The sequence below is a fragment of the Carassius carassius genome, chromosome 18 (genome assembly GCF_963082965.1).
Source record: "Carassius carassius chromosome 18, fCarCar2.1, whole genome shotgun sequence".
NCBI lineage: Eukaryota > Metazoa > Chordata > Actinopteri > Cypriniformes > Cyprinidae > Carassius > Carassius carassius.
In genome coordinates this window covers 29,962,896-29,987,839 of record NC_081772.1, presented here as the reverse complement: position 1 = coordinate 29,987,839, position 24,944 = coordinate 29,962,896, and the positions used below count along the sequence as shown (strand labels likewise).

Sequence of the window (24,944 nt, the reverse complement as noted above, 5' to 3'; positions counted from 1 at the left end):
ATGGCACAGAGAGCGAAGGACAATAGAAGGCACAATTACGTCACAGAAATCTAAAGCAATACTGCAAATCCCTCCCGTAGTCGGCAGAGTTCGAACCTGCGTGGGGAGACCCCAATGGATTTCAAGTCCATCGCCTTAACCTCTCAGCCACGACTACGGCTAATGATAAAAAGCAAGCACACTTGTCTGGTGGCGCCCTGCACAGGCCAAGCTTCAGAAACAAAATCACGCAGAAAGATGAGGTGGTAAAAAATTTTCAACCTTCCCGTATAATCAACGGCAAAGGGTTGCCGTGACCCGGATTCGAACCGGGGTTGCTGCGGCCACAACGCAGAGTACTAACCACTATACGATCACGTCGTGCCACTGGCTCACCCAAGACAGCCCCTGGAGCCCGGATACAAGAAGCAGCAGCGGCGTGTTTGTCCATCGAAGAGAGACTGGACATTTCGCAAATAAGTGCGAGGACCGTGAAAAACGCATGAATGCTTTGCCTCATGGCCTTCAGCGTAGTCGGCAGGATTCAAACCTGCGCGGGGAAACCCCAATGGATTTCTAGTCCATCGCCTTAACCACTCAGCCACGACTATGGTAGTAAACCAATTTCTGCTCAGTTTGTGTCCAACACTGCTGTCTGACCTACTTGCAACCAACCCAGCTCAGTCAGCAAGCGGAGATTGCAAGCTAGCCCTGCAAGCGGGTAAAACAGCGGTCCCACTGAGGAGAAATCAGGCTGCCATGTCTCATCCTATGTAATGGGGTTTTTCAGTACTGGCCCTGGGGACCGACAGCACTGCACAATTGGGAAGTCTGTCTTATTCTCCTCACTCCGTGAGCACTCTTTCCTAAAGGGCTGACCATCAGAATCATGTGTGCCGAACAAGGACGATGCACTGACCCCCTGGAGAAGGAAGGAACATCGCTCTAAGAGAAATCAGGCTGCCATGTCTCATCCTATGTAATGACGTTTTTCAGTGCTGGGCCTGGGGACCGACAGCACTGCACAATTCGGAGGTCTGTCTTATTCTACTCACTCTTTGAGCGCTCTTTCCTAACGAGCTGACCATCAGAATCAGGTGTGCCAAACAAGGGAGGTGCACTGATACCCTGGAGCAGGAAGGAACACCGCTCCGGTACAGATTCAGAAGAAGAGATGGACCGTAGTGATAGCAAGGTGACTCCGCCAAAAGCAGACAGACCTTCACCCAAACAGGGACTTGAACCCTGGACCCTCAGATTAAAAGTCTGATGCTCTACCGACTGAGCTATCCAGGCTCTTGTGGAGAACTGGCTTCTCACCTTTTATAAAGCAGCAGTTTTACAACAAGCTGCCCAGAAGAGACGCAGGTGTCACGAGGATGAAAGCTAGAAGCAGTTATGGCACAGAGAGCGAAGGACAATAGAAGGCACAATTACCGTCACAGAAATCTAAAGCAATACTGCAAATCCCTCCCGTAGTCGGCAGAGTTCGAACCTGCGTGGGGAGACCCCAATGGATTTCAAGTCCATCGCCTTAACCTCTCGGCCACGACTACGGCTAAAGTTAAAAAGCAAGCACCCTTGTCTGGTGGCGCCCTGCACAGGCCAAGCTTCAGAAACAAAATCACGCAGAAAGATGAGGTGGTAAAAAATTTTCAACCTTCCCGTATAATCAACGGCAAAGGGTTGCCGTGACCCGGATTCGAACCGGATTGCTGCGGCCACAACGCAGAGTACTAACCACTATACGATCACGGCGTGCCACTGGCTCACCCAAGACAGCCCCTGGAGCCCGGATACAAGAAGCAGCAGCGGCGTGTTTGTCCATCGAAGAGAGACTGGACATTTCGCAAATAAGTGCGATGACCGTGAAAAATGCATGGATGCTTTGCCTCATGGCCTTCAGCGTAGTCGGCAGGATTCAAACCTGCGCGGGGAAACCCCAATGGATTTCTAGTCCATCGCCTTAACCACTCAGCCACGACTATGGTAGTAAACCAATTTCTGCTCAGTTTGTGTCCAACACTGCTGTCTGACCTACTTGCAACCAACCCAGCTCAGTCAGCAAGCGGAGATTGTAAGCTAGCCCTTGAAGTGGCTAAAACAGCAGTCCCACTGAGGAGAAATCAGGCTGCCATGTCTCATCCTATGTAATGGGCTTTTTCAGTACTGGCCCTGGGGACCGACAGCACTGCACAAATGGGAGGTCTGTCTTATTCTACTCACTCCGTGAGCACTCTTTCCTAAAGGGCTGACCATCAGGATCATGTGTGCCGAACAAGGAAGATGCACTGACCCCCTGGAGAAGGAAGGAACATCGCTCTAAGAGAAATCAGGCTGCCATGTCTCATCCTATGTAATGACGTTTTTCAGTGCTGGGCCTGGGGACCGACAGCACTGCACAATTCGGAGGTCTGTCTTATTCTACTCACTCTGTGAGCGCGCTTTCCTAATGAGCTGACCATCAGAATCAGGTGTGCCAAACAAGGGAGGTGCACTGATACCCTGGAGCAGGAAGGAACACCGCTCCGGTACAGATTCAGAAGAAGAGATGGACCGTAGTGATAGCAAGGTGACTCCGCCAAAAGCAGACAGACCTTCACCCAAACTTGAACCCTGGACCCTCAGATTAAAAGTCTGATGCTCTACCGACTGAGCTATCCGGGCTCTTGTGGAGAACTGGCTTCTCACCTTTTATAAAGCAGCAGTTTTACAACAAGCTGCCCTGAAGAGACGCAGGTGTCACGAGGATGAAAGCTAGAAGCAGTTATGGCACAGAGAGCGAAGGACAATAGAAGGCACAATTACGTCACAGAAATCTAAAGCAATACTGCAAATCCCTCCCGTAGTCGGCAGAGTTCGAACCTGCGTGGGGAGACCCCAATGGATTTCAAGTCCATCGCCTTAACCTCTCGGCCACGACTACGGCTAAAGTTAAAAAGCAAGCACCCTTGTCTGGTGGCGCCCTGCACAGGCCAAGCTTCAGAAACAAAATCACGCAGAAAGATGAGGTGGTAAAAAATTTTCAACCTTCCCGTATAATCAACGGCAAAGGGTTGCCGTGACCCGGATTCGAACCGGATTGCTGCGGCCACAACGCAGAGTACTAACCACTATACGATCACGGCGTGCCACAGGCTCACCCAAAACAGCCCCTGGAGCCCGGATACAAGAAGCAGCAGCGGCGTGTTTGTCCATCGAAGAGAGACTGGACATTTCGCAAATAAGTGCGAGGACCGTGAAAAATGCATGGATGCTTTGCCTCATGGCCTTCAGCGTAGTCGGCAGGATTCAAACCAGCGCGGGGAAACCCCAATGGATTTCTAGTCCATCGCCTTAACCACTCAGCCACGACTATGGTAGTAAACCAATTTCTGCTCAGTTTGTATCCAACACTGCTGTCTGACCTACTTGCAACCAACCCAGCTCAGTCAGCAAGCGGAGATTGCAAGCTAGCCCTGCAAGCGGGTAAAACAGCGGTCCCACTGAGGAGAAATCAGGCTGCCATGTCTCATCCTATGTAATGACGTTTTTCAGTGCTGGGCTTGGGGACCGACAGCACTGCACAATTCGGAGGTCTGTCTTATTCTACTCACTACGTGAGCACTCTTTCCTAACGAGCTGACCATCAGAATCAGGTGTGCCAAACAAGAGAGGTGCACTGATACCCTGGAGCAGGAAGGAACACCGCTCCGGTACAGATTCAGAAGAAGAGATGGACCGTAGTGATAGCAAGGTGACTCCGCCAAAAGCAGACAGACCTTCACCCTAACAGGGACTTGAACCCTGGACCCTCAGATTAAAAGTCTGATGCTCTACCGACTGAGCTATCCGGGCTCTTGTGGAGAACTGGCTTCTCACCTTTTATAAAGCAGAAGTTTTACAACAAGCTGCCCAGAAGAGACGCAGGTGTCACGAGGATGAAAGCTAGAAGCAGTTATGGCACAGAGAGCGAAGGACAATAGAAGGCACAATTACCGTCACAGAAATCTAAAGCAATACTGCAAATCCCTCCCGTAGTCGGCAGAGTTCGAACCTGCGTGGGGAGACCCCAATGGATTTCAAGTCCATCGCCTTAACCTCTCGGCCACAACTACGGCTAATGTTAAACAGCAAGCACCCTTGTCTGGTGGCGCCCTGCACAGGCCAAGCTTCAGAAACAAAATCACGCAGAAAGATGAGGTGGTAAAAAATGTTCAACCTTCCCGTATAATCAACGGCAAAGGGTTGCCGTGACCCGGATTCGAACCGGGGTTGCTGCGGCCACAACGCAGAGTACTAACCACTATACGATCACGGCGTGCCACTGGCTCACCCAAGACAGCCCCTGGAGCCCGGATACAAGAAGCAGCAGCGGCGTGTTTGTCTATCGAAGAGAGACTGGACATTTCGCAAATAAGTGCGAGGACCGTGAAAAATGCATGGATGCTTTGCCTCATGGCCTTCAGCGTAGTCGGCAGGATTCAAACCTGCGTGGGGAAACCCCAATGGATTTCTAGTCCATCGCCTTAACCACTCAGCCACGACTATGGTAGTAAACCAATTTCTGCTCAGTTTGTGTCCAACACTGCTGTCTGACCTACTTGCAACCAACCCAGCTCAGTCAGCAAGCGGAGATTGCAAGCTAGCCCTGCAAGCGGGTAAAACAGCGGTCCCACTGAGGAGAAATCAGGCTGCCATGTCTCATCCTATGTAATGACGTTTTTCAGTGCTGGGCTTGGGGACCGACAGCACTGCACAATTCGGAGGTCTGTCTTATTCTACTCACTCCGTGAGCACTCTTTCCTAACGAGCTGACCATCAGAATCAGGTGTGCCAAACAAGGGAGGTGCACTGATACCCTGGAGCAGGAAGGAACACCGCTCCGGTACAGATTCAGAAGAAGAGATGGACCGTAGTGATAGCAAGGTGACTCCGCCAAAAGCAGACAGACCTTCACCCAAACAGGGACTTGAACCCTGGACCCTCAGATTAAAAGTCTGATGCTCTACCGACTGAGCTATCCGGGCTCTTGTGGAGAACTGGCTTCTCACCTTTTATAAAGCAGCAGTTTTACAACAAGCTGCCCAGAAGAGATGCAGGTGTCACGAGGATGAAAGCTAGAAGCAGTTATGGCACAGAGAGCGAAGGACAATAGAAGGCACAATTACGTCACAGAAATCTAAAGCAATACTGCAAATCCCTCCCGTAGTCGGCAGAGTTCGAACCTGCGTGGGGAGACCCCAATGGATTTCTAGTCCATCGCCTTAACCACTCAGCCACGACTATGGTAGTAAACCAATTTCTGCTCAGTTTGTGTCCAACACTGCTGTCTGACCTACTTGCAACCAACCCAGCTCAGTCAGCAAGCGGAGATTGCAAGCTAGCCCTGCAACCGGGTAAAACAGCGGTCCCACTGAGGAGAAATCAGGCTGCCATGTCTCATCCTATGTAATGGGGTTTTTCAGTACTGGCCCTGGGGACCGACAGCACTGCACAATTGGGAAATCTGTCTTATTCTACTCACTCTGTGAGCACTCTTTCCTAAAGGGCTGACGATCAGAATCAGGTGTGCCGAACAAGGGAGATGCACTGATCCCCGGGAGCAGGAAGGAACATCGCTCTAGTACAGAGTCAGCAGAAGAGATGGACCGTAGTGATAGCAAGCTGAGGCCTACAAAAAGAAGACTGACCTTCGCCCAAACAGGGACTTGAATTAAGCAGACCACCTTCTGCCATGTTGTGTGTAACACTGCTGCCTGACCTACTTGCAACCTAGCAAGCCGAGATTGTAAGCTAGCCCTTGAAGTGGCTAAAACAGCAGTCCCACTGAGGAGAAATCAGGCTGCCATGTCTCATCCTATGTAATGGGCTTTTTCAAAACTGGCCCTGGGGACCGACAGCACTGCACAAATGGGAGGTCTGTCTTATTCTACTCACTCCGTGAGCACTCTTTCCTAAAGGGCTGACCATCAGAATCATGTGTGCCTAACAAGGAAGATGCACTGACCCCCTGGAGAAGGAAGGAACATCGCTCTAAGAGAAATCAGGCTGCCATGTCTCATCCTATGTAATGACGTTTTTCAGTGCTGGGCCTGGGGAACCGACAGCACTGCACAATTCGGAGGTCTGTCTTATTCTACTCACTCTGTGAGCGCGCTTTCCTAACGAGCTGACCATCAGAATCGGGTGTGCCAAACAAGGGAGGTGCACTGATACCCTGGAGCAGGAAGGAACACCGCTCCGGTACAGATTCAGAAGAAGAGATGGACCGTAGTGATAGCAAGGTGACTCCGCCAAAATCAGACAGACCTTCACCCGAACAGGGACTTGAACCCTGGACCCTCAGATTAAAAGTCTGATGCTCTACCGACTAAGCTATCCGGGCTCTTGTGGAGAACTGGCTTCTCACCTTTTATAAAGCAGCAGTTTTACAACAAGCTGCCCAGAAGAGACGCAGGTGTCACGAGGATGAAAGCTAGAAGCAGTTATGGCACAGAGAGCGAAGGACAATAGAAGGCACAATTACGTCACAGAAATCTAAAGCAATACTGCAAATCCCTCCCGTAGTCGGCAGAGTTCGAACCTGCGTGGGGAGATCCCAATGGATTTCAAGTCCATCGCCTTAACCTCTCGGCCACGACTACGGCTAATGTTAAAAAGCAAGCGCCCTTGTCTGGTGGCGCCCTGCACAGGCCAAGTTTCAGAAACAAAATCACGCAGAAAGATGAGGTGGTAAAAAATTGAAACCTTCCCGTATACTCAACGGCAAAGGGTTGCCGTGACGCGGATTTGAACCGGGGTTGCTGCAGCCACAACGCAGAGTACTAACCACTATACGATCACGGCGTGCCACTGGCTCAACCAAGACAACCCCTGGAGCCCGGATACAAGAAGCAGCAGCGGCGTGTTTGTCCATCGAAGAGGGACTGGACATTTCGCAAATAAGTGCGAGGACCGTGAAAAATGCATGGATGCTTTGCCTCATGGCCTTCAGCAAAAAGCGTAGTTGGCAGGATTCCTGCGCGGGGAGACCCCAATGGATTTCTATTCCATCGCCTTAACCACTCGGCCACGACTACGGGAGTGGACCAGTTTCTGCTCAGTTTGTGTCCAACACTGCTGCCTGACCTACTTGCAACCAACCCAGCTCAGTCAGCAAGCGGAGAATGCAAGCTAGCCCTGCAAGCGGGTAAAACAGCGGACCCACTGAGGAGAAATCAGGCTGCCATGTCTCATCCTATGTAATGGGGTTTTTCAGTACTGGCCCTGGGGACCGACAGCACTGCACAATTGGGAAGTCTGTCTTATTCTACTCACTCTGTGAGCACTCTTTCCTAAAGGGATGACCATCAGAATCAGGTTTGCCGAACAAGGGAGATGCACTGATCCCCGGGAGCAGGAAGGAACATCGCTCTAGTACAGAGTCAGCAGAAGAGATGGACCGTAGTGATAGCAAGCTGAGGCCTACAAAAAGAAGACTGACCTTCGCCCAAACAGGGACTTGAATTAAGCGGACCACCTTCTGCCATGTGGTGTGTAACACTGCTGCCTGACCTCCTTGCAACCTAGCAAGCCGAGATTTTAAGCTAGCCCGGGAAGCGGCTAAAACAGCAGTCCCACTGAGGAGAAATCAGGCTGCCATGTCTCATCCTTTGTAATGGGGTTTTTCAGTACTGGCCCTGGGGACCGACAGCACTGCACAATTGGGAAGTCTGTCTTATTCTACTCTCTCTGTGAGCACTCTTTCCTAAAGGGATGATCATCAGAATCAGGTGTGCCGAACAAGGGAGATGCACTGATCCCCGGGAGCAGGAAGGAACATCGCTCTAGTACAGAGTCAGCAGAAGAGATGGACCGTAGTGATAGCAAGCTGAGGCCTACAAAAAGAAGACTGACCTTCGCCTAAACAGGGACTTGAATTAAGCAGACCACCTTCTGCCCTGTTGTGTGTCACATTGCTGCCTGACCTACTTGCAACCTAGCAAGCGGAGATCGCAAGCTAGCCCTGTAAGCGGGTAAAACAGCAGTCCCACTGAGGAGAAATCAGGCTGCCATGTCTCATCCTATGTAATGGGGTTTTTCAGTGATGGGCCTGGGGACCGACAGCACTGCACAATTCGGAGGTCTGTCTTATTCTACTCACTCTGTGAGCCCGCTTTCCTAACGAGCTGACCATCAGAATCAGGTGTGCCAAACAAGGGAGATGCACTGATACCCTGGAGCAGGAAGGAACACCGCTCCAGTACAGATTCAGAAGAAGAGATGGACCGTAGTGATAGCAAAGTTGACTCCGCCAAAAGCAGACAGACCTTCGCCTGAACAGGGACTTGAACCCTGGACCCTCAGATTAAAAGTCTGATGCTCTACCGACTGAGCTATCCGGGCTCTTGTGGAGCACTGGCTTCTCACCTTTTATAAAGCAGCAGTTTTACAACAAGCTGCCTAGAAGAGACCCAGGTGTCACGAGGATGAAAGCTAGAAGCAGTTATGGCACAGAGAGCGAAGGACCATAGAAGGCACAATTACCGTCACAGAAAGCTAAAGCAGTACTATAAATCCCTCCCGTAGTCGGCAGAGTTCGAACCTGCGCGGGGAGACCCCAATGGATTTCAAATCCATCGCCTTTACCTCTCGGCCATGACTATGCCTAATGTTAGAAAGCAAGCGCCCTTGTCTGGTGGCGCCCTTCACAGGCCAAGCTTCAGAAACAAAATCACGCAGAAAGATGAGGTGGTAAAAATTTTTTAACCTTCCCGTATACTCAACGGGTTGCCATGACCCGGATTCGAACGGGGGTTGCTGCGGCCACAACACAGAGTACTAACCACTATACGATCACGGCGTGCCACTGGCTCACCCAACACAACACCTGGAGCCCGGATACAAGAAGCAGCAGCGGCGTGTTTGTCCATCGAAGAGAGACTGGACATTTCGCAAATAAGTGCGAGGACTGTGAAAAATGCATGGATGCTTTGCCTCAAGGCCTTCAGCGTAGTTGGCAGGATTCGAACCTGCGCGGGGAGACCCCAATGGATTTCTAGTCCATCGCCTTAACCACTCGGCCACGACTACGGGAGTGGACCAATTTCTGCTCAGTTTGTGTCCAACACTGCTGCCTGACCTACTTGCAACCAACCCAGCTCAGTCAGCAAGCGGAGATTGCAAGCTAGCCCTGCAAGCGGGTAAAACAGTGGTCCCACTGAGGAGAAATCAGGCTGCCATGTCTCATCCTATGTAATGGGGTTTTTCAGTACTGGCCCTGGGGACCGACAGCACTGCACAATTGGGAAGTCTGTCTTATTCTACTCACTCTGTGAACACTCTTTCCTAAAGGGCTGACCATCAGAATCAGGTTTGCCGAACAAGGGAGATGCACTGATCCCCGGGAGCAGGAAGGAACATCGCTCTAGTACAGAGTCAGCAGAAGAGATGGACCGTAGTGATAGCAAGCTGAGGCCTACAAAAAGAAGACTGACCTTCGCCCAAACAGGGACTTAAATTAAGCAGACCACCTTCTGCCATGTTGTGTGTAACACTGCTGCCTGACCTACTTGCAACCTAGCAAGCCGAGATTGTAAGCTAGCCCTTGAAGTGGCTAAAACAGCAGTCCAACTGAGGAGAAATCAGGCTGCCATGTCTCATCCTATGTAATGGGGTTTTTCAGTACTGGCCCTGGGGACCGACAGCACTGCACAAATGGGAGGTCTGTCTTATTCTACTCACTCCGTGAGCACTCTTTCCTAAAGGGCTGACCATCAGAATCATGTGTGCCGAACAAGGAAGATGCACTGACCCCCTGGAGAAGGAAGGAACATCGCTCTAAGAGAAATCAGGCTGCCATGTCTCATCCTATGTAATGACGTTTTTCAGTGCTGGGCCTGGGGACCGACAGCACTGCACAATTCGGAGGTCTGTCTTATTCTACTTACTCTGTGAGCGCGCTTTCCTAACGAGCTGACCATCAGAATCAGGTGTGCCAAACAAGGGAGGTGCACTGATACCCTGGAGCAGGAAGGAACACCGCTCCGGTACAGATTCAGAAGAAGAGATGGACCGTAGTGATAGCAAGGTGACTCCGCCAAAAGTAGACAGACCTTCACCCAAACAAGGACTTGAACCCTGGACCCTCAGATTAAAAGTCTGATGCTCTACCGACTGAGCTATCCGGGCTCTTGTGGAAAAACTGGCTTCTCACCTTTTATAAAGCAGCAGTATTACAACAAGCTGCCCAGAAGAGAAGCAGGTGTCACGAGGATGAAAGCTAGAAGCAGTTATGGCACAGAGAGCGAAGGACAATAGAAGGCAAAATTACCGTCACAGAAAGCTAAAGCAATACTGCAAATCCCTCCCGTAGTCGGCAGAGTTCGAACCTGCGCGGGGAGACCCCAATGGATTTCAAGTCCATCGCCTTAAACTCTCGGCCACGACTACGCCTAATGTTAAAAAGCAAGCGCCCTTGTCTGGTGGCGCCCTGCACAGGCCAAGCTTCAGAAACAAAATCACGCAGAAAGATGAGGTGGTAAAAAATTTCAACCTTCCCGTAAACTCAACGGCAAAGGGTTGCCGTGACGCGGATTCGAACCGGGGTTGCTGCAGCCACAACACAGAGTACTAACCACTATACGATCTAGGCGTGCCACTGGCTCAACCAAGACAACCCCTGGGGCCCGGATACAAGAAGCAGCAGCGGTGTGTTTGTCCATCGAAGAGGGACTGGACATTTCGCAAATAAGTGCGAGGACCGTGAAAAATGCATGGATGCTTTGCCTCAAGGCCTTCAGCAAACAGCGTAGTCGGCAGGATTCGAACCTGCGCGGGGAGACCCCAATGGATTTCTAGTCCATCGCCTTAACCACTCGGCCACGACTACGGGAGTGGACCAATTTCTGCTCAGTTTGTGTCCAACACTGCTGCCTGACCTACTTGCAACCAACCCAGCTCAGTCAGCAAGCGGAGAATGCAAGCTAGCCCTGCAAGCGGGTAAAACAGCGGTCCCACTGAGGAGAAATCAGGCTGCCATGTCTCATCCTATGTAATGGGGTTTTTCAGTACTGGCCCTGGGGACTGACAGCACTGCACAAATGGGAGGTCTTTCTTATTCTACTCACTCTGTGAGCACTCTTTCCTAAAGGGCTGACCATCAGAATCATGTGTGCCGAACAAGGGAGATGCACTGATCCCCGGGAGAAGGAAGGAACATCGCTCTAGTACAGAGTCAGCAGAAGAGATGGACCGTAGTGATAGCAACTGAGGCCTACAAAAAGAAGACTGACCTTCGCCCAAACAGGGACTTGAATTAAGCAGACCACCTTCTGCCATGTTGTGTGTAACACTGCTGCCTGACCATACTTGCAACCTAGCAAGCGGAGATTGTAAGCTAGCCCTGGATGCAGCTAAAACAGCAGTCCCACTGAGGAGAAATCAGGCTGCCATGTCTAATCCTATGTAATGGGGCTTTTCAGTACTGGCCCTGGGGACTGACAGCACTGCACAAATGGGAGGTCTTTCTTATTCTACTCACTCTGTGAGCACTCTTTCCTAAAGGGCTGACCATCAGAATCATGTGTGCCGAACAAGGGAGATGCACTGATCCCCGGGAGAAGGAAGGAACATCGCTCTAATACAGAGTCAGCAGAAGAGATGGACCCGTAGTGATAGCAAGCTGAGCCCTCCAAAAAGTAGACTGACCTTCGCCCAAACAGGGACTTGAATTAAGCAGACTACCTTCTGCCCTGTTGTGTGTCACATTCCTGCCTGACCTACTTGCAACCTAGCAAGCGGAGATTGTAAGCTAGCACTGGAAGCGGGTAAAACAGCAGTCCCACTGAGGAGAAATCAGGCTGCCATGTCTCATCCTATGTAATGGGGTTTTTCAGTACTGGCCCTGGGGACCGACAGCACTGCACAATTGGGAAGTCCGTCTTATTCTACGTACTCTGTGAGCACTCTTTCCTAAAGGGCTGATCATCAGAATCAGGTGTGCCGAACAAGGGAGATGCACTGATCCCCGGGAGCAGGAAGGAACATCGCTCTAGTACAGAGTCAGCAGAAGAGATGGACCGTAGTGATAGCAAGCTGAGGCCTACAAAAAGAAGACTGACCTTTGCCCAAACAGGGACTTGAATTAAGCAGACAACCTTCTGCCATGTTGTGTGTAACACTGCTGCCTGACCTACTTGCAACCTAGCAAGCCGAGATTGTAAGCTAGCCCTGGAAGCAGCTAAAACAGCAGTCCCACTGAGGAGAAATCAGGCTGCCATGTCTAATCCTATGTAATGGAGTTTTTCAGTACTGGCCCTGGGGACCGACAGCACTGCACAAATGGGAGGTCTTTCTTATTCTACTCACTCCGTGAGCACTCTTTCCTAAAGGGCTGACCATCGGAATCATGTGTGCCGAACAAGGGAGATGCACTGATCCCCGGGAGAAGGAAGGAACATCGCTCTAATACAGAGTCAGCAGAAGAGATGGACCCGTAGTGTTAGCAAGCTGAGCCCTCCAAAAAGTAGACTGACCTTCGCCCAAACAGGGACTTGAATTAAGCAGACTACCTTCTGCCCTGTTGTGTCACATTGCTGCCTGACCTACTTGCAACCAAGCAAGCGGAGATTGCAAGCTAGCCCTTTAAGCGGGTAAAACAGCAGTCCCACTGAGGAGAAATCAAGCTGCCATGTCTAATCCTATGTAATGGGGTTTTTCAGTACTGGCCCTGGGGACCTACAGCACTGCACAAATGGGAGGTCTTTCTTATTCTACTCACTCCGTGAGCACTCTTTCCTAAAGGGCTGACCATCAGAATCATGTGTGCCGAACAAGGGAGATGCACTGATCCCCGGGAGAAGGAAGGAACATCGCTCTAATACAGAGTCAGCAGAAGAGATGGACCCGTATTGATAGCAAGCTGAGCCCTCCAAAAAGTAGACTGACCTTCGCCCAAACAGGGACTTGAATTAAGCAGACTACCTTCTGCCCTTTTGTGTGTCACATTGCTGCTTGACCTACTTGCAACCTAGCAAGCCGAGATTGTAAGCTAGCACTGGAAGCGGGTAAAACCAGTCCCACTGAGGAGAAATCAGGCTGCCATGTCTCATCCTATGTAATGGGGGTTTTCAGTGCTGGGCCTGGGGACCGACAGCACTGCACACTCTGTGAGCCCGCTTTCCTAACGAGCTGACCATCAGAATCAGGTGTGCCAAACGAGGGAGGTGCACTGATACCCTGGAGCAGGAAGGAACACCGCTCCAGTACAGATTCAGAAGAAGAGATGGACCGTAGTGATAGCAAGGTGACTCCGCCAAAAGCAGACAGACCTTCGCCCGAACAGGGACTTGAACCCTGGACCCTCAGATTAAAAGTCTGATGCTCTACCGACTGAGCCATCCGGGGTCTTATGGAGCAGTGGCTTCTCCCCTTTTATAAAGCAGCAGTTTTACAACAAGCTGCCTAGAAGAGACGCAGGTGTCACGAGGATGAAAGCTAGAAGCAGTTATGGCACAGAGAGCGAAGGACCATAGAAGGCACAATTACCGTCACAGAAAGCTAAAGCAATACTGCAAATCCCTCCCGTAGTCGGCAGAGTTCGAACCTGCGCAGGGAGACCCCAATGGATTTCAAGTCCATCACCTTAACTTTTTTTTTTTTTTTTTTTTTTTTTATTAAGAAATTTCAATCAATAAAATACAATAGATTAAACACAATCAACAGAAAATACAGAACATTGTCTTTACACATCCCTACATTACACATCTTTCCTTTACATAGATAATTTAAAAATCTCCTTCACTTCCTGGCAGCTTCCACATTAAATCATTTAAAACACAATAAACTTTTGGGGTAAAAACATCATAAAAAGAGTCTAACATATTTACACCTTTAAAGTACACATACAGTCTTTCAGTATATAATTCTGTTTTTCTTTTAAACATCCTCCAAACATCCAACACAATTTTTTCCTTTTTAGCCACAGTTCTTCTGTCCCATATTGCACTTTTCATTAGCATTACACACAGATTAATGAAACTTTTGTTTTGAAACTTTTTTTCCCAACCAAACATCACAACTCTGTTCCATTCCATTCCATTTTCATCCCACTCCAGTCACATCTTTAATTAAACATTTAAATTTCCTTAAAAAGTCCTCTAGCTCTCTACAATGTAAAAACATATGTAAAATCCCCTCTTCCTCTTCCTGGCACACTTTACACAGAGCATTTTCTTCCATTCCTATTTTATTTAAAATAACATCAGTAAAAACCACTTTATGCCTTATAAAATACTCCAAACATTCCAATTTTGTTTCCACACATTTCCCCGTCATGTTTCTCCATATACACTCTTTTTTTAAATCTTTGAATTTCTGCACCCAGTAACCATTTGCAATCGGCTCTTTAAAAACATCATCTCTAAAAGCACAATAAATCATTTTCACAGTACATTCCTTAAAATCATACAGTTTTCCCCCTAATTTCACATGAATACATTTCTCTTTTGGCTCTCCTTCCATACTTTCTATTCTTTTTATCCACTCTTTAGGTATTGCATTCTTAATGATTTCATATTTATTTTTTATTACTTGTTCACTGTAATCCTCTTTTGCCTCCTCCATTGCATCTACAATAAATTGTGTTGGTAAAAACCCTTCTTTAAATTCATACAAAACATCTCTCACTCTTGTTATCCCCACTTCCATCCATTTCTTTAAACAAATTCCTTTGTCTTGTTTTAAAATGTTTTGGTTTAAAAACAGAGGTTGATTTAAAATGTTTTCTCTCCCATGTGGATCATACTCAAGTCTATCTAAAAATTTTCCCCAGACACTAAACATTTCCCTATAAAACTCTGGTAAGCACTCTGTCATCCAATTCTTTGTTTTCATCCATAAAATCCCATCCCCCATGTTAAAATCCCCACATTTGTTTAAAAAATATTCCATTGTCTTTTTCCATGCAGTTTTGTGACCATCATCTAGATATTTTTTTACTATTTTAATTCTTAAGCTATTTTTTCTCTGTTCAACATCAATTAATCCCATCCCTCCTTTCCCTATTTCTCCTATTAATGTACTATATGCAATTTTTGACGGTTTACTATTCCATAAAAAATCTAAAAAACATTTTTTCAACCTTGTCTCCACCCACATTGGCATAGCAGTCACATATAAAACATACCACAACTTTGACACCATTAACACATTTAAAATTAAAACCTTCCCTTTTAAACTTAATGTCCTCAATTTCCAAAAATTTAACCTTCTTTCAATACCTCCTACTATTTCTTCCCACATTTTTTCTTTTACATTCCTTTCTTCTTTTCCCATTAGAACACCTAAAATCCTTATTTCTTTTGTTTCTTTAAAATGAAAATACTCTGTTAAAACAGTCACTCCTCCAAATCTCATATATATAGTTTTTTCTTCATTTATCTTACCTCCTGATCCCCTACAAAACATCTGTACTACTTCCATTACTTTATTAACACTCTCTATATCTTTAACTATTATTATCGTATCATCTGCATATTGAAATATTTTTTCATTTCCCCCACTTCCTTCAATGTTTATCCCTCTTATGTCTTCGTCTATTTTAATAGCTAATTCCAATGGTTCTGCAACTAAAGAATATAAAAGCGCTGATAATGGACATCCTTGTCTTATTGATCTAGTAATTTTAAAACATTCAGTTAAAAAACCATTACACTGTATTCTTGTTATTGCTCCCCTATATAAAATTTTAATCCACTTGATAAAATTTTCCCCAAACCCGTACCTCCTTAAAATTCCAAATAAATATTCATGCTCCACTCTATCAAAAGCCTTTTCGAAATCCAAACTAATAACATATCCTTTTTTGTTTTTTTCTTTCATATATCTTATTCTATCTATTATACTTAAAGTTGTGTCCGCTATATCTTTCCCTTTAACTCCATACACTTGATTTGTTTCAATTATGGTTGGCATTACCTCTTTCAATCTGTTGGCTAAAACTTTTGTTAAAATTTTCAGATCTGTATTCAACATTGTAATTGGTCTATAATTTTTTAAGTCTACTTTATCTCCTTTTCTTTTATATATCAACTTTAATAATCCCATCCCCATTCTCTGATTCATTTCTTCTTTTTTAAAGATCTCTTCATATACTTCTTTTAAAATACTGGTTAAAAAATCTTTAAAAACAATATAAAATTCACTCCCCAAACCATCTATACCTGGACTTTTATTTTTGTTTAATTCACTTATTGCTCTTTTTATCTCTTCATCACACTCTTTTTTGTCTACTTCTCCTACTGTTGTTTTTATTTGCTTAAGTAACTCCAATTTCTCTTCTTCCTTCAACCCCTCAGTACTAAACAGGTTCTCATAATATGCTTTTACTTCTTTTAATATTTCCTCATTTGTTTCCACCACTACACCATTTTTTCCTCTTATTTCTTTAATCATTCCAGCTTTCCCTCGTATTTTTTCTAGATCAAAGAAAAATTTTGTACATTTTTCTCCCTCCACAGTATATTTAGCTTTACTTCTTAGTCTTGCTCCTTCATATTTTTTCTCTTCCATTTCTTTCAATATTCCCTCCAATTCTTTTATTTTTTGTATATCTTTCCCATTCTCATTTAATTCCTTTTCCAATTTTTCTCTTATTTCTCTCTCCTTCTTCCTCTTACATATCTGTATTAATTTGCAATACTTTATTGTGATTTTTTTAACTAAATATTTAACATTTTCCCACCATATCCTTTTATCTTCACTGTACATTTCATTCTCCTTTTCTTTTTCAATAATTTCTTTAATACTTAAAACATACTCCTCATTCTTCAAAACCTCTACATTTAACACCCATACACCCGGCCCTCTTTTCACTGAACTCCAGTCTACTTGCAAAAAAATTGGTTTATGGTCACTTAAGCTTGATTCTTCATATTTAATGTTACCGATATATCCTTCAATGTTCCTTGTACACAAAATAAAATCAATCCTTGTCTTACACATAAAATTCCCTACTAATTGCCTCCTTGAATATTCTTTCTTTTTTTCATTTCTTTCTCTCCATACATCAATCATATTATTTTCTTCCATTAATAGTTTCAGTTCTTTTCTTCCTTTATCATTTTTAAAAACCATTCCCTCACCCATTTCTAATTTACTGAAAACGGTATTAAAATCACCCATCATAATAACTTCTTTATGCTTTTTAAAAAAATCTCTTAATACATTAAAATATTCCTTCTTTTCATTCTCTACAGTCGGTGCATGAATATTAACTACAATAACTTTTTTCTCCTCATACTCCATTTCAACCGCAATACATTTCCCATCTACGTCATTATATATTGTTTTACATGATACCCCACAGTTTTCTTTTATTAAAATCGCAACTCCTCTTCCAAGCCTCCCATCACCATTGTTATATAAAATCTCTCCGCTCCACCTTTTCCTTATTTCAGTCATGTACTCTTCCCTCCAGTTAGTTTCTTGTAATAAAATCACATCCTCTCCTTTACACATTTCTTTCACCTTTTCAAATTTACCCATGTCCATCAATCCCCTTGCATTAAAAGTAACACAACTTAAAACCATTAAAATAAATAAAAATAAATACATAAAAACCATTATTTTCCATCTTCTCCCTCCAGCCCTCTTAACACTTCATATCTGTTTACACTTTTTACTCGGCCCCTTGTCATTAACTTCTTTCTTGCATTTTCCACATTTGGTTTTACCTTTAATGTTCTTCTTCTACTTTGTCCTCTCTCCCCTCTGTCTTTTCCCATGTTGTCCATCCTTGTTTCTTCTTCACTGTCCATTTCTTTGTTTTGATCATACATTCCCTGTCCATCCCTCTCCACATTATCCAAAAGATTTTTAAAACTGTCCGATATTTCCATTTCTGTCCATTGGGTATTCTGTTCTGCTGTTTGTTCCTCATCCATATCATTCTTTTTTCCTTCTTCTTCTTCCTCTTGGTTGCCTGTTCCTCCTTCTGTTTCCTTTTGTGATAATCCTTCATCCCCTTGTCCTTCATCAATATCTCCTTCCTCTTCAGTGTTTCCTTCATGCACCTGTCCGTCCACCCGATGCTCCAGACCTCCTTCCTCTCCCTCCATCCAACACTCACACTTGTTTAAAATCTTTTGACACTCCGGGCATCTGACCACATTGCAATCCCTTGCGAAATGTCCCCTTTCCTCGCACTTGTGACACTTAAATTCAGGGCATTTTTTGAGCAGATGATCCGGGCTCATGCACAGCTTACAGGTCTTCACCTGGTGGCTGTGCATCACCCTAAAGTACTGCGGCCCTTCTGCTGTTTCCAGCTTTGTGCTGTAGGGCAATGATGCCACCTCCTTGGGGAATCTCACTTTTAAAAACCTTGTTCCATCCTCTATTTCAGTGCCCGGGTAGCATCTTCTTTTTAATTTTGAAATAGGATTAACTCCCCATCCCTCCAATTTTCTAAAAATGTCTTTATCATCAAGGTAGACGGGCAGGTTCATGAAGGAAACAACATAATCTCTATTTTGCAGTTTCTTTATCTCACAGTTAACTCCTTTAATTAACAATCCCTCAGTCAGTTCATCACATGTTTCTTCTTTCTCCATTGTCAGTTCATATTCCTTTCCTTGTCTTGGCCTTAGTGCTAAAATTTTACCATATCCACATTTTTCCGTCACCGCTTTAATAATATCCACAGCTCTCACCTCATTTACGTTCTCGACATTCACAATCACAGTTGCCTCCTTTAAGTATTTCCTTTCACCAAATTTATCTCTTGCATCTTGTTTTTTACCGTGTCCTGCTCGTTGTCGATACTCCACTCCAGGGTCATTTGCCATGCATGTCTCTCCAGCCAGTCCAGGGTCATTTGCCATACGTGTCTCTCCAAGCAGTCCAGTGTCGTTTGCCATACGTGTCTCTCCAGCCAGTCCAGTTTCGTTTGCCATACGTGTCTCTCCAGCCATTCCAGTGTCGTTTGCCATGCGTGTCTCTCCAGCCAGTCCAGTGTCGTTTGCCAATAATCCGTCCATTGTACAAAAATTAAACAAAAAATTAACCACCCTCCAGCCAGCAAGATGCTGCTGTTAGGTGGTTTAAAACTGAAAAAACACAAAAAATAAACTAAAGTCCAAAAACAACTCACAAAACAAACACTGACAGAAAAATCAAAATGGAGGAGAGCCTTCCTCTCCCAACTGCAGCCAACACTTCCTGTAGCTCTCTAGCGCCCTCAGGTTGGTATGGCCGTAAGCCCCAGAAGAGACGCAGGTGTCACGAGGATGAAAGCTAGAAGCAGTTATGGCACAGAGAGCGAAGGACAATAGAAGGCACAATTACGTCACAGAAATCTAAAGCAATACTGCAAATCCCTCCCGTAGTCGGCAGAGTTCGAACCTGCGTGGGGAGACCCCAATGGATTTCAAGTCCATCGCCTTAACCTCTCGGCCACGACTACGCCTAATGTTAGATAGCAAGCGCCCTTGTCTGGTGGCGCCCTGCAAAGGCCAAGCTTCAGAAACAAAATCACGCAGAAAGATGAGGTGGTAAAAAATTTTCAACCTTCCCGTATACTCAACGGCAAAGGGTTGCCGTGACCCGGATTCAAACCGGGGTTGCTGCGGCCACAACGCACAGTACTAACCACTATACAATCACGGCGTGCCACTGGCTCACCCAAGACATCCCTTGGAGCCCGGATACAAGAAGGAGCAGCGGCGTGTTTGTCCATCGAAGAGGGACTGGACATTTCGCAAATAAGTGCGAGGACTGTTAAAAATGCATGGATGCTTTGCCTCATGGCCTTCAGCAAACAGCGTAGTCGGCAGGATTCGAACCTGCGCGGGGAGACCGCAATGGATTTCTAGTCCATCGCTTTAACCACTCGGCCACGACAACGGGAGTAGACCAATTTCTGCTCAGTTTGTATCCAACACTGCTGCCTGGCCTACTTGCAACCAACCCAGCTCAGTCAGCAAGCGGAGATTGCAAGCTAGCCCTGCAAGCGGGTAAAACAGCGGTCCCACTGAGGAGAAATCAGGCTGCCATGTCTCATCCTATGTAATGGGGTTTTTCAGGACTGGCCCTGGGGACCGACAGCACTGCACAATTGGGAAGTCTGTCTTATTCTACTCACTCTGTGAGCACTCTTTCCTAAAGGGCTGACCATCAGAATCAGGTTTGCCGAACAAGGGAGATGCACTGATCCCCGGGAGCAGGAAGGAACATCGCTCTAGTACAGAGTCAGCAGAAGAGATGGACCGTAGTGATAGCAAGCTGAGGCCTACAAAAAGAAGACTGACCTTCGCCCAAACAGGGACTTGAATTAAGCAGACAACCTTCTGCCATGTTGTCTGTAACACTGCTGCCTGACCTACTTGCAACCTAGCAAGCCGAGATTGTAAGCTAGCCCTGGAAGCGGCTAAAACAGCAGTCCCACTGAGGAGAAATCAGGCTGCCATGTCTCATCCTATGTAATGGCGTTTTTCAGTGCTGGGCCTGGGGACCGACAGCACTGCACAATTCGGAGGTCTGTCTTATTCTACTCACTCTGTGAGCGCGCTTTCCTAACGAGCTGACCATCAGAATCATGTGTGCCGAACAAGGGAGATGCACTGATCCCCGGGAGAAGGAAGGAACATCGCTCTAATACAGAGTCAGCAGAAGAGATGGACCCGTAGTGATAGCAAACTGAGCCCTCCAAAAAGTAGACTGACCTTCGCCCAAACAGGGACTTGAATTAAGCAGACTACCTTCTGCCCTGTTGTGTGTCACATTGCTGCCTGACCTACTTGCAACCTAGCAAGCCGAGATTGCAAGCTAGCACTGGAAGCGGGTAAAACAGCAGTCCCACTGAGGAGAAATCAGGCTGCCATGTCTCATCCTATGTAATGGGGTTTTTCAGTACTGGCCCTGGGGACCAACAGCACTGCACAATTGGGAAGTCCGTCTTATTCTACGTACTCTGTGAGCACTCTTTCCTAAAGGGCTGATCATCAGAATCAGGTGTGCCGAACAAGGGAGATGCACTGATCCCCGGGAGCAGGAAGGAACATCGCTCTAGTACAGAGTCAGCAGAAGAGATGGACCATAGTGATAGCAAGCTGAGGCCTACAAAAAGAAGACTGACCTTTGCCCAAACCGGGACTTGAATTAAGCAGACAACCTTCTGCCATGTTGTGTGTAACACTGCTGCCTGACCTACTTGCAACCTAGCAAGCCGAGATTGTAAGCTAGCCCTGGAAGCAGCTAAAACAGCAGTCCCACTGAGGAGAAATCAGGCTGCCATGTCTAATCCTATGTAATGGAGTTTTTCAGTACTGGCCCTGGGGACCGACAGCACTGCACAAATGGGAGGTTTTTCTTATTCTACTCACTCCGTGAGCACTCTTTCCTAAAGGGCTGACCATCAGAATCATGTGTGCCGAACAAGGGAGATGCACTGATCCCCGGGAGAAGGAAGGAACATCGCTCTAATACAGAGTCAGCAGAAGAGATGGACCCGTAGTGTTAGAAAGTCGAGCCCTCCAAAAAGTAGACTGACCTTTGCCCAAACAGGGACTTGAATTAAGCCGACTACCTTCTGCCCTGTTGTGTCACATTGCAGCCTGACCTACTTGCAACCAAGCAAGCGGAGATTGCAAGCTAGCCCTGTAAGCGGGTAAAACAGCAGTCCCACTGAGGAGAAATCAGGCTGCCATGTCTCATCCTATGTAATGGGGTTTTTCAGTGATGGGCCTGCGGACCGACAGCACTGCACAATTCGGAGGTCTGTCTTATTCTACTCACTCTGTGAGCCCGCTTTCCTAACAAGCTGACCATCAGAATCAGGTGTGCCAAACAAGGGAGGTGCACTGATACCCTGGAGCAGGAAGGAACACCGCTCCAGTACAGATTCAGAAGAAGAGATGGACCGTAGTGATAGCAAGGTGACTCCGCCAAAAGCAGACTGACCTTAGCCCGAACAGGGACTTGAACCCTGGACCCTCAGATTAAAAGTCTGATGCTCTACCGACTGAGCTATCCGGTCTCTTGTGGAGCACTGTCTTCTCACCTTTTATAAAGCAGCAGTTTTACAACAAGCTGCCTAGAAGAGACCCAGGTGTCACGAGGATGAAAGCTAGAAGCAGTTATGGCACAGAGAGCGAAGGACCATAGAAGGCACAATTACCGTCACAGAAAGCTAAAGCAGTACTACAAATCCCTCCCGTAGTCGGCAGAGTTCGAACCTGCGCGGGGAGACCCCAATGGATTTCAAGTCCATCACCTTTACATCTCGGCCACGACTACGCCTAATGTTAGAAAGCAAGCGCCCTTGTCTGGTGGCGCCCTGCACAGGCCAAGCTTCAGAAACAAAATCACGCAGAAAGATGAGGTGGTAAAAAATTTTCAACCTTCCCGTATACTCAACGGCAAATGGTTGCCGTGACCCAGATTCGAACGAGGGTTGCTGCGGCCACCACACAGCATACTAACCACTATACGATCACGGCGTGCCACTGGCTCACCCAAGACAACCCCTGGAGCCCGGATACAAGAAGCAGCAGCGGCGTGTTTGTCCATCGAAGAGGGACTGGACATTTCGCAAATAAGTGCGAGGACAGTGAAAAATGCATGGATGCTTTGCCTCATGGCCTTCAGCGTAGTCGGCAGGATTCGAACCTGCGCGGGGAGACCCCAATGGATTTCTAGTCCATCGCCTTAACCACTCGGCCACGACTACGGGAGTGGACCAATTTCTGCTCAGTTTGTGTCCAACACTGCTGCCTGACCTACTTGCAACCAACCCAGCTCAGTCAGCAAGCGGAGATTGCAAGCTAGCCCTGCAAGCGGGTAAAACAGTGGTCCCACTGAGGAGAAATCAGGCTGCCATGTCTCATCCTATGTAATGGGGTTTTTCAGTACTGGCCCTGGGGACCGACAGCACTGCACAATTGGGAAGTCTGTCTTATTCTACTCACTCTGTGAGCACTCTTTCCTAAAGGGCTGACCATCAGAATCAGGTTTGCCGAACAAGGGAGATGCACTGATCCCCGGGAGCAGGAAGGAACATCGCTCTAGTACAGAGTCAGCAGAAGAGATGGACCGTAGTGATAGCAAGCTGAGGCCTACAAAAAGAAGACTGACCTTCGCCCAAACAGGGACTTGAATTAAGCAGACCACCTTCTGCCATGTTGTGTGTAACACTGCTGCCTGACCTACTTGCAACCTAGCAAGCCGAGATTGTAAGCTAGCCCTGGAAGCGGCTAAAACAGCAGTCCCACTAAGGAGAAATCAGGCTGCCATGTCTCATCCTATGTAATGGGGTTTTCAGTACTGGCCCTGGGGACCGACAGCACTGCACAAATGGGAGGTCTGTCTTATTCTACTCAATCCGTGAGCACTCTTTCTTAAAGGGCTGACCATCAGAATCATGTGTGCCGAACAAGGGAGATGCACTGATCCCCGGGAGAAGGAAGGAACATCGCTCTAATACAGAGTCAGCAGAAGAGATGGACCCGTAGTGATAGTAAGGTGACTCCGCCAAAAGCAGACAGACCTTCACCCTAACAGGGACTTGAACCCTGGACCCTCAAATTAAGCTAAAGCAATACTGCAAATCCCTCCCGTAGTCGGCAGAGTTCGAACCTGCGCAGGGAGACCCCAATGGATTTAAAGTCCATCGCCTTAACCTCTCGGCCAAAAACAGGGCAAAAGGGACTGCTACAAGGGGGAAAGTAAGGGAAAAGAGAAGGAGAAAGGAGGGAAAGCAAGAAAAAGAAAAAAAATTATCCATCAAACTTCATGAACACTCACAAAGGATTTAAGTAAAGTGTTTGATTGGTTTTTGACTATATTTTTAATAAAAAAATTAATAATTATAATAATAATCTGACAAACACACCACAAACTCTTGCCAGGACTTGCACCTGGAATCTTCCACCCAAAGGGTGGATGTGTTACTATTACACCACAAGAGCTGTGTCTTTCCTTTTTTTTACAAACACTGCAAATGAAACACTGGAAACAGCAACTAAAAACAAAATGTTCACAGCACAACACACACACAGCACAACATATGCAACTATATAAAAACCTAACTATATACATTACTATATACACCAATGAAAAAAAAATCAAAGAACTCCCTGTACTTTCTCTCTCCACTGTGCAACAGAGAGGCCTGAGGCTGGACAATACCACCGGCCCTTCAGCTGAGTGTGGCCAGTTGTCTTATTTTTTGCCAGCCCACACTGCTTGCAGATATAGTGATATATATCCTTTGCTAGTCGTTTCCATGGTGGTTCACCTCTAGCCACTCACTCCTCATCCTCTTGGGCAGCTTTCTGCCTTCTCCATGTGCGCTGCCTGGGCTGAGTGGTAGGACAAGTTTGTGATGGCAAGGTATTAGGCTTCTGGAATTGGGGAGGGGGCTGGAATTGGGGAGGTGGCTGGAATTGGGAAGGTGGCTGGAATTGGGGAGGGGGCTGGAATTGGAAAGGTGGCTGGAATTGGAGAGGGGGCTGGAATTGGGGAGGGGGATGGAATTGGGTAGAATGAGGCAGTGGTAGACCTGGTTGGTAGCTGGGAAAGGGTGGGTAGGACCCAGGGGGGAATGCAAAGTGTGGTGCTGGTGGGTATATGGGAAATGCAGAGTAAGATCAAGGAGGAGGGGTGGGCATTGGGCACCTGTTGGAGATACGCTTACGAATGAAGGCCTCTCCCTCCTGATTTGCTGAATCCTGAAATACCATGGCCTCATGCCCATGCTGTGCAGGAACAGCTGGAAGTTCGCGCACTTCAGGAAGAGCCTCCTTTGCCAAATATACTTGTTTGGGCAGTGCAGTACCCTGCAGAAGCATGTCTCTGTCTACACGTTTCTGTCTTTTTAGTAGCCTGCAAGAGAAACATTCTTCATCTTAAATTAGCAATTTAAGTGAATAAAAGCCCATTGTCTTTACTTCCTGTAGCATCATTTTTAAAAGCATGTACAAGAAGGTTTTATAAGTACAATCTTG

General features: G+C 46.8%; 18 non-coding genes across 18 annotated transcripts; all 18 read right to left on the bottom strand.

Moving 5' to 3' along the window:
- Positions 1-508: 508 nt before the first annotated feature.
- trnas-aga (transfer RNA serine (anticodon AGA)) lies at positions 509-590 on the bottom strand. Its single transcript has one exon. It is a non-coding gene; the product is annotated as a tRNA-Ser (tRNA).
- A 612-nt stretch (positions 591-1,202) lies between these two features.
- Positions 1,203-1,275, bottom strand: trnak-uuu (transfer RNA lysine (anticodon UUU)). Its single transcript has one exon. It is a non-coding gene; the product is annotated as a tRNA-Lys (tRNA).
- Positions 1,276-1,453: 178 nt separating this feature from the next.
- trnas-uga (transfer RNA serine (anticodon UGA)) lies at positions 1,454-1,535 on the bottom strand. Its single transcript has one exon. It is a non-coding gene; the product is annotated as a tRNA-Ser (tRNA).
- A 350-nt stretch (positions 1,536-1,885) lies between these two features.
- On the bottom strand, positions 1,886-1,967 carry trnas-aga (transfer RNA serine (anticodon AGA)). Its single transcript has one exon. It is a non-coding gene; the product is annotated as a tRNA-Ser (tRNA).
- Positions 1,968-2,823: 856 nt separating this feature from the next.
- trnas-uga (transfer RNA serine (anticodon UGA)) lies at positions 2,824-2,905 on the bottom strand. The gene has a single exon. It is a non-coding gene; the product is annotated as a tRNA-Ser (tRNA).
- Positions 2,906-3,743: 838 nt separating this feature from the next.
- trnak-uuu (transfer RNA lysine (anticodon UUU)) lies at positions 3,744-3,816 on the bottom strand. The gene has a single exon. It is a non-coding gene; the product is annotated as a tRNA-Lys (tRNA).
- Positions 3,817-3,994: 178 nt separating this feature from the next.
- On the bottom strand, positions 3,995-4,076 carry trnas-uga (transfer RNA serine (anticodon UGA)). The gene has a single exon. It is a non-coding gene; the product is annotated as a tRNA-Ser (tRNA).
- Positions 4,077-4,207: 131 nt separating this feature from the next.
- Positions 4,208-4,279, bottom strand: trnah-gug (transfer RNA histidin (anticodon GUG)). Its single transcript has one exon. It is a non-coding gene; the product is annotated as a tRNA-His (tRNA).
- A 636-nt stretch (positions 4,280-4,915) lies between these two features.
- On the bottom strand, positions 4,916-4,988 carry trnak-uuu (transfer RNA lysine (anticodon UUU)). Its single transcript has one exon. It is a non-coding gene; the product is annotated as a tRNA-Lys (tRNA).
- A 1,285-nt stretch (positions 4,989-6,273) lies between these two features.
- Positions 6,274-6,346, bottom strand: trnak-uuu (transfer RNA lysine (anticodon UUU)). The gene has a single exon. It is a non-coding gene; the product is annotated as a tRNA-Lys (tRNA).
- Positions 6,347-8,273: 1,927 nt separating this feature from the next.
- On the bottom strand, positions 8,274-8,346 carry trnak-uuu (transfer RNA lysine (anticodon UUU)). Its single transcript has one exon. It is a non-coding gene; the product is annotated as a tRNA-Lys (tRNA).
- Positions 8,347-8,951: 605 nt separating this feature from the next.
- On the bottom strand, positions 8,952-9,033 carry trnas-aga (transfer RNA serine (anticodon AGA)). The gene has a single exon. It is a non-coding gene; the product is annotated as a tRNA-Ser (tRNA).
- Positions 9,034-10,058: 1,025 nt separating this feature from the next.
- On the bottom strand, positions 10,059-10,131 carry trnak-uuu (transfer RNA lysine (anticodon UUU)). Its single transcript has one exon. It is a non-coding gene; the product is annotated as a tRNA-Lys (tRNA).
- Positions 10,132-10,749: 618 nt separating this feature from the next.
- trnas-aga (transfer RNA serine (anticodon AGA)) lies at positions 10,750-10,831 on the bottom strand. Its single transcript has one exon. It is a non-coding gene; the product is annotated as a tRNA-Ser (tRNA).
- Positions 10,832-13,274: 2,443 nt separating this feature from the next.
- On the bottom strand, positions 13,275-13,347 carry trnak-uuu (transfer RNA lysine (anticodon UUU)). The gene has a single exon. It is a non-coding gene; the product is annotated as a tRNA-Lys (tRNA).
- Positions 13,348-19,323: 5,976 nt separating this feature from the next.
- On the bottom strand, positions 19,324-19,405 carry trnas-uga (transfer RNA serine (anticodon UGA)). Its single transcript has one exon. It is a non-coding gene; the product is annotated as a tRNA-Ser (tRNA).
- Positions 19,406-21,903: 2,498 nt separating this feature from the next.
- trnak-uuu (transfer RNA lysine (anticodon UUU)) lies at positions 21,904-21,976 on the bottom strand. Its single transcript has one exon. It is a non-coding gene; the product is annotated as a tRNA-Lys (tRNA).
- A 611-nt stretch (positions 21,977-22,587) lies between these two features.
- Positions 22,588-22,669, bottom strand: trnas-aga (transfer RNA serine (anticodon AGA)). Its single transcript has one exon. It is a non-coding gene; the product is annotated as a tRNA-Ser (tRNA).
- Positions 22,670-24,944: the final 2,275 nt, after the last annotated feature.